Here is an 8,252-nt window from a genome sequence, read left to right on the forward strand (position 1 = left end):
CAGAACAACATTATCTTGGACACTACCACTTCTTCTGCTTCTGAATAGTCATTGTACAATTATGTTTCAAATTGCTTCTATGTAAATAACATTCTAGATGCTTATTTTCTGAAAATATTCCCTGAAATTCTGAAAATATTAAGAATACTGGACATGATTAAATTCCTTAAACCTTCATTTGCTACCTCCCCTCTTTATAAGAGTAGTATTTTTGGAGAGAAATTAGAAAATATAGAAATTTATAAAAAACAAAAATTGTTCATCACATCTCTCTGCAAAGCACTTAAGTGTCAGTTATAACATGGTGAACATTTTAGTTTCTCTTTTTTATATTTTTAACTTGTATTTCTACATGGTTGTAATCATACAAATTATACAACTTGTATTCTATTTCTTTTCATTTAACATTACAAAGTAAGCATTTTCTCCAAGTTAAAGTCATTAAAGGATACTTTTAATATCCGAAGACTATGTTATTATGCAGGCATTTCATTATGTTTCTTTAAAAAAAAAATTTTTTTTTAATGTTTTTATTTTTGAGAGAAAGAGAGAGACAGCGTGAGCAGGGGAGGGTCAGAGGGAGAGGAAGACACAGAATTCGAAGCAGACTCCAGGCTCTGAGCTAGCTGTCAGCAAAGAGCCTGACGTGGGGCTCGAACCCACAAACCGTGAGATCATGACCTGAGCCAAAGTTGGACGCTTAACCGACTGAGCCACCCAGGCACCCCTCATTATGTTTCAAATGCTAATCACCTACTATGGCTTGGATCCTTTAACAAATTTCTATCTCAGTTCAATTTTTCTAACAAGTTCAATTTTAAAAATGCAAATATGTATTGAACACAGCTTGGAAAGCAATAAGGGTACAATAAATTTTAACTTTTCTTACTATTATAGTTATCTATCAGGAGGTTTGATTGTTCTCTGAAAACCTAAATATACAATTTTTAGGATTTCCCCCTCTGCTATGTTCCTTAAAACCCTCACAAATAGTGCCCTTCTCCAAGCATATTTTGAGTACCTTTATTTCTTTTAAGCTTCTAGTATGTCTTCACAGCACAGTGCTAATGAAAACAATTATGTGAATTTTGGAACTTTATGTCACTGTGCCTCCACAATTCACATTGTAGCATAAAACAGACTTACAATAATGAAACTATATCCTCATTGGGATAGTAATAAAAAATTTTAGAAGCCCTGGAGCATGTTGTGATTCGAGTCTTCTCAATTCTATTTCTATATCTCTGATCCAGCCCCTTTTGTCTGTTTCCGCTGTCCTGTGATAGTCAACACCATCATTGTCCCCCATTTAGCAAGATAGGTAACCTCAAGTCTTTGACTGCATGACATCAATTCCACTCCAGGACTCCCTCTAATCCATGCTCCACGAATAGGAAAAATTATGTTCTTAAAACATATAGTTCCTGTTATACAGCTATTGCTCATTGTCCTTAAAATAAAATCCAAATTCTTACCAAGGCCTGCGGATCTAGTCTGTGCCACATCTCCAGGACAACTCCTGTCTTTCTTCCCTTATTGTGCTGCAGTTTCTCAGGTCTTTTATCTCTTTAAGCACCACCAAGCTTTTCCCACCTCAGTTATTTGTTTTGTCATCTCCTCCACCAACAATATCTCTCCTACCCTCCCTTTTCACCTTGATTCATTCTTGTCATTTAGTTCTGGGTCTCCTGGAAGATACTGCCCCTGACTTCCCTGTCTAACGTCAGTTATCCCACCAACTACTCTGCTTACCTCCTTGGCAGCACATATTACAACTTACACTTCTATTCTTTGCTTAGTCACTTCTTATTTTCTCTTTCCTCGTCTGTATATAAATTATGTTGGAGGCATAAACAACATTTACATTGCTCTTCATAAGATAGCAGAGTGCCTGAAGTATTGAGGGAAGGAAGGTCAAGAGTCAAAGCTGTGGTAGGTGAAAACCCCAGGGAGCAAGCAAAATGGGGCCTGGAGGCCAAAGGACAAGAGTCTAGCAAACACCATCGTTAAAGGTACCTGCAAAGAAAATTTAGGAAAACTAAAATTGGGATGCCCCAAAAGTATTTTAGGTGAAAAAGTAATCTGATCATATCCAAAAATATATTAGTTCAGTGTCTACTACATATATTAATATGTGCAAGGATTCAAGGCCCATATAATAAGACAACTGACTTTAAATAGAAAAAAATCTAGAAATATTACTCTACTAATTTTCCTCCTTTTTTAAAATCGAAGTACAGTTGACACACAATGTTACATTAGTTTCAGGTGCACAACATAATGATTGTACAACTCTATATATTAGGCTGTACTCACCAAACAATGCTATTACAATACCACTGACTATATTATCTGTTTTAACTTTTGTTCCCTTGACTTAATCATTCCATAACCAGAAGCCTGTACCTCCTGTTCCCTGATACCTATTTTGCCCACCCACAGACCCCCCTCCCTCTGGCAACCACTAGTTTGTTCTTTGTATTTATGGGTCTGATTCTGCTTTTGTTTGTTCATTTGTTTTTTAGATTCCACATATAAGTGAAATCATATGATATTCATTCTTTTCTGCTGACTTATTTTACTTACTTCACTCTTACTCATTATCTTCCAATGAGAAATGCACTAAGATAGCAGTGTTTGTTCAACATGCCAGGTTGTTTAAAAAAATTGTGTTAGAGTAGGAAAAAAAAAAGTATGAGTACTGTAGCTTTTAGTTAAATAAATGTTATTATGTTTGTCAGAAACTGTTCAAGAACATTTCTCCTTATGTAAGGCTTACCACAGTCATGCTGCTTAGGTCAGTGTCTGTCTGGATTATCTGCAGTCTAAATGCCAACTCTGTAAATTACACCTGTCAAGTGACAGCTTTGCCATAGCATGCATAACCAACCTTTAAAATTTATTTATACTCCATTCCCTTTCTCTGGCCAGATTAAATTCTCCTTTCCTAAACATTTTTTTACTCACTCCAGACTGTGGCATAATTCAATATGTTCTAAACAGTTCTATGGAAACTATGGCCCTCCTGATTCCCAATTCCCAAATGATTTTCATTCAGACTTTAGAACAGCCAAAGAAATTTTTTCAAAGTTCACTAAATAAGAAGTGTTTTCTTATACTAAATGTTTCCAGGTAACAGTATGTGAATTAGTCATAATAATGGCATGCTATGAAAATACTATGAATTATTATAGGTTCATAATATGTCCTTTATTCAGTGTCCCAAGGAAACAGTTCTTTCCAACATGCAAATGGAAATATTATTTTGACTAATCTGTCCATCGCATTGTAAACATGCATGCTGAACCTCCACAGAAGTAAATACTACATTAAGTGGCAAGATCTCTAAAGTGAAAACACATCTTCAACTGATTTGAATTTACCTAAGCAATTTCCAGGTTTGTACTTCAGTTGATTAAAATCAGTCATGAACAGTAGAGGGACAGGGCTCCTGGGTAGCACTCAGTATGCTAACCATCTGACTCTTGATTTTGGCTCAGGTCACAATACCAAGGTTCATGAGTTTGAGCCCCATGTTGGGTTCTGAACTGACAGCGCAGAGGCTGTTTGGGATTCTCCCTCACTCTGCCCCTCCTACTCATACGCTCTCTTTCTCACTCTCTCTCAAAATAAATAAATATTAAAAAAAAAAAAAGTAAAGGGACAGAAGATGGACATAATAGAGATTAACTGAAGAGAATTAATTCTTAAAGTGGACAATTTTTTTAAGCTGTTTGAAAACTTAATTTTATGGAGAAAATATTACTTCTGATTGGGTTTGATGACTTAATAAAGTATTTATTTCTGATTCAGCAGGATTCACTTATCTAAAAATATTCACATCTTCAGCATCCACCTAGGTCTCTGACAGTTTATGTCTGACATATACAAAACACAATAGCCCAATTACAGCTATTGGCTAATGGACTTTGACCTTGAAAGGCCTGTTGTGACAAGCTTAAGTGCCCGTTGGAGATTACTGTGTCTAAAATTCTCACAGAAATGATGTACCACTATTGTTTGGTTTTACTTATCAAACTTATTAAAAATACTTGATATCTTCATCACAAACAAATATTTATAACTATGTATGGTCACAGATGTTGGCTAGACCTATTGTGGGGATCATCTCACAATATATAGAAATATTGAGTCATTAGGTCGGACACCTAAAATTAATATGATGCTGTATGTCAATTATATCGCCATAAAATAAATACACAAAAATACACATATATAAAAAAAGACTTGATAGAACTTTAAACCAGTGTCTTAAGGGAAGAAAACCTTTTAACATAGAGCATGCTTGTTTTAAACACTCATGCTGACTATTATATGTTCACAGAAACTTAAGTGTACTCTACATTTCTTAACATTTTTTTGCAATCACACAAGAAGATTAATTTTAGATATAAGATAGGTCGTTCCATAACAGCAAAAAGAAAATAAACATTTACAGTGGTATAATTATGGTCGTGTCCCTGAATTTTTAGGACACTTCTTAAGTATGGGAATATACTTAAAACTGCCCTCTGTACTGGTATCCAGACACCCACTGTACTATTTGCCTCTATTAAGTATACTCAGCACATTATTATACCTTGAAGTCTAGTGTTTGTTTCTGGGTTGGTATTGTCACATTTCATCTTTCTATCATTGCAATGGTAACATATATACTATATTAAACATGGAGGGTTTTTGTTTTGTTTTGTTTTTAAGTAAACTCTACCCAGCTTGGGGCTTGAACTCATGACCCTGAGATTGAGAGTCAAGTGCTCTACCTACTAAGCCAGCCAGGTGCCCCTATTAAATGTTTTTTAATCAGACTTTCTCACAGCCCCAAATCACCATTCTATTGTCTCAATCGACCTGAGGAGATTGAAAGGGATGAAATTCTCCATTCCTTTTATATGTCTGGTATAACTGGAATCATTCCATGTTTACTATGAGATCTGCCACACTTGTAAGGATTTCTCTGTTCAGCAACATCAGGCTTTGCTGATTTGTCGTCTTCTGCAGTATCTCCTCTTACATAAAGATCTTCCTCAAAGTGGTCTTATAGACATTTTTATCACCCAACTGTTGGATTTTGCATTTTGAATGTGTTGATAACAACTCCTGCCTACCTTGATGAGCTCAAGGACATGTTTTGCTGAGAAAACGCACAGCTGGGCATCTTGTTTAGTGGCAGAAGTCTTCCATCTCAGGGGTCTTCTGGAGCTTAGCATAAGCATTGGCTTTCAGCATTGGGTTTTCTTACCTTTGCATGTCTGGACCACTATTTGCAAGCATGTTGGCTCAGCCTGGAGGCCCTCTGCTAATAAGTGCAGGTGCTGATGCTCCAACTGCAATCAATAGAGGTTAGTAAGTCTTCAGACCACAGGAGTCTCCCGACCAATGTTGGGACTGACTATTGCTGATAGTCAACACCTTTAAACTATTGGACTGAGTAGAGCAGACAACCTTCAGCACAGCAGTGAAACACAATGAATGGCACAGGACACTTGTAAACATAACAGCTGCCAGAGTGACAGGCCCATGACCCTCAGCAAGACCATATTTGTATCTTGTTTAAAGTGTGTCCTTTCTCTCAACAGCAAAAGCTTTCTCTAGTTTTTCATCCTTGAACTATGTCCTTTTCAAAGTAGTAGTAGGTGGTACCTCATCTGACAGGCTAAGATGTCTAGAAGCTGATTAATCCATTTGTGAGTTTGAGCCCAGCTTTCAGAGCTTGATGAGCATAACTGACTGGATATTTTGTGTCAGCACTACTTGCGGTAATTACAAGATGTGTGCATCACAAGGCTCACAACTTGTATCACAAGTTCTACAAGAAAACTGGCTAACACTGATTTGTCTCTGCTCACTCTTTGTTGAATTTATATCTTGTCTCAGCAAATTCACTTTTTGAAAAGTCATTACATGAAAAACTTCCACCATTCCAATTAGCATCACTGTGTTGACCAAGTTTTGGAGAATAGCTGATTGAATGTTTGTCAACTATACTATTGTATATGTTGGTCGAGCTATGTATTTATTATGAAGTTAATTCTTCTGCCCACGACACATTGTTAATATTTTCTCCTAGTGTGCATTAATATTTAAACTTTATCAAACGTTTTTGCCATATATAAGTTTTTAATTTTTATATACTGAAAATCCTTTGTGACTTTGAGTTCCCTGACCTACTTAGGAAGGTCCCTCCCATCCCAAGATTTTTTTTAATACTTTTTGTTTACATAACACTTTAAAATATTTACTCCTGTTAGTTTATTTGTGAAAGGGCATTAAATATCTCTCAGCTCTTTAGTTTTCTTTGATTTAGAAGGATTCAAGAGTTTCCCAGGTGAGGAATTTCTTTAAAATAAAGGTGATTTTATTTTTGCTTCGGTAAGAGCCTGACCCAATTCCTTCTTACAAAAGTGCTTGCTTACTTTGTTTACAGAGTATATGTTTATCAAAATGTTGAATAACCACCCAAGCACAGTCTCTAAATACAAATACTAATGAATCCTAAAATGGTTCAATTCACTGACCGCAAACACAATTCGATCCCTAAAGCCGTTCCCAATCTACTGCTCTGTGAAAACAGGAAACAAAAGGCCTCAGTGTTAGTAGAAAACGAGTTCTTCAAAGCAGGTAAAAGTCCTGCTTAGTCCCTCCATAAGGTAGAGGAGAAACGGTTTCCAGATTTTAACTGACAAAGTTGCCCTTGGGTAACACAGGACAGTTATAAGGCTTTACGTCTTAAGGGACTAAATTAAACAGTGGAACAGAACTGACACAGAACTGAAAATCAATCAAAAGAAAGAATTACAGCAGTCCTTGACATAACCAAAGATTCTTAATTTTTAAAACGCTTCCTTCTAGCAGTGACTAACCTTTCATTATCTGTGACAACACATCAAGTGAGCAGCAGTACAAAGGATGCATGTGATTTCGAAATGCCACAACTGAGCCAACTGCAGTCGCCCGCGTGTGTAGTATGGAGGCGTGACCAAAAAAGACTGGAAGCATGGGGCTTTATCTGCCTCACAAGGTACTCTCCCAGTCTCCCGTAGCAAAAGTTTGCTAAGTTACTCCCTGCTTGGAAGTGCCCCCAGCGACAAGTATTCACCTTGTCCGAGCCTAGAGCCGCGATATCCAAGGTGTTGAGTCACCGGGTACAGCGGCTGTGCGACATATTATTTGATGACGGAGATCATAGTGGCGCAGGTGCCAAGGTAAACCGCTGGCAAAGATGACTGTGGTTTGACTTATGACAGAAGAAAGTAGGGTCGAGGATGAGACATGGTTCCAGCCCTAAAGGGATTGCATTTAAGTTTCAGGCAACTTCAAAGCTCCCCAAGCGACTTGTGCGCACTCCTCGATGGTTTTAACTACCAGAACGAGGGCTTCCGGCGTGATCCTATCTAGTGGATTGAAATCTTCTTTCCCCACCCCCGACTTCGTCCACCCTCGAGTCCGTCCACAGCCCCTTCCCTCCCCCGCTCTGGAGACGCTACGACTCCAGTACTTCGCCATTCATCAACCGGTTCACACCGGCAGCGGCCGCCGCGCGGTGACGTCCGCAGGGGGCGGGCCTCCGCCCCCGCTCGTCTGCGCTCGTCCGGGGCCCCCGGCCGCGATTGGTGGCCGCGAGTTCGCACGTAGCTCTGGCTATAAAAGGGAGGGATTGTGACGCAAAGGCGCCTCGGCGCGCGTATTGGCTCCCTCTACTGCGGGCCGGCTGGGCTACGCGCTCTTCTCGGAGCCGCTCACTGCATGGTAGAGTCTGGTGCCCCCGCCGCCGCCTGCAAAGCCGCCGCCGCCCCGCGACGACCACCGCTACCCCCTGCCCTGCAGCCGCCGCCACCGCCGCCGCTTGTGTCGCCGCCGCCTCGGGACCGGCTGTATGATTAGGCCACAATCTTCAATGAGTAAACATATTCCTGTGAGTATCCGTTGCACAGCCGCCTCTGGGGCCGAGGCTCCACGGCCAGCCCCCCCATCCCCACCGTCGTCTTTGTTCGGAGCCCGGCGTCCGCTCCCCACCGCCCCGGCACGCAGTTCCCGTGGGTCGCCGGCAGGAGGGGACCGGACTACGGCCCTGTGGCCGGCCGGTGTGGCTGACTGCGCTGAGGCGGACGCTGGGGTCCACGGGGCTGCGGAGTGGCGGTTGGCTGCTGAAGGCACCGGCTTCCCCGTCCTCGCCGAGCCGGGGGCGGCGGGGGCGGTGCGGTCGGGCCTGCGCGGCGGGCGGGGGCGGTTTC

General features: G+C 40.6%; 2 protein-coding genes across 3 annotated transcripts in view; one reads left to right on the top strand and one right to left on the bottom strand.

The window, feature by feature from the left end:
* The window catches only part of LGSN (lengsin, lens protein with glutamine synthetase domain), a 191,643-nt gene extending 186,489 nt beyond the window's left edge, over nucleotides 1–5,154 (bottom strand). Inside the window, exon 1 of the mRNA XM_029943789.1 lies at nucleotides 5,127–5,154. The gene's annotated coding sequence lies outside the window, so the exon portion shown is untranslated. The remainder of the gene's footprint in view (nucleotides 1–5,126) is intronic.
* Nucleotides 5,155–7,701: 2,547 nt separating this feature from the next.
* Nucleotides 7,702–8,252, top strand: part of PTP4A1 (protein tyrosine phosphatase 4A1) — an 8,499-nt gene continuing 7,948 nt past the window's right edge. For both annotated transcript variants that reach the window (XM_029943791.1, XM_029943792.1), the window contains exon 1: nucleotides 7,702–7,933. The gene's annotated coding sequence lies outside the window, so the exon portion shown is untranslated. The remainder of the gene's footprint in view (nucleotides 7,934–8,252) is intronic.

The sequence above is a fragment of the Suricata suricatta genome, chromosome 7, assembly GCF_006229205.1.
Source record: "Suricata suricatta isolate VVHF042 chromosome 7, meerkat_22Aug2017_6uvM2_HiC, whole genome shotgun sequence".
In the NCBI taxonomy this organism is placed as follows: Eukaryota; Metazoa; Chordata; class Mammalia; order Carnivora; family Herpestidae; genus Suricata; species Suricata suricatta.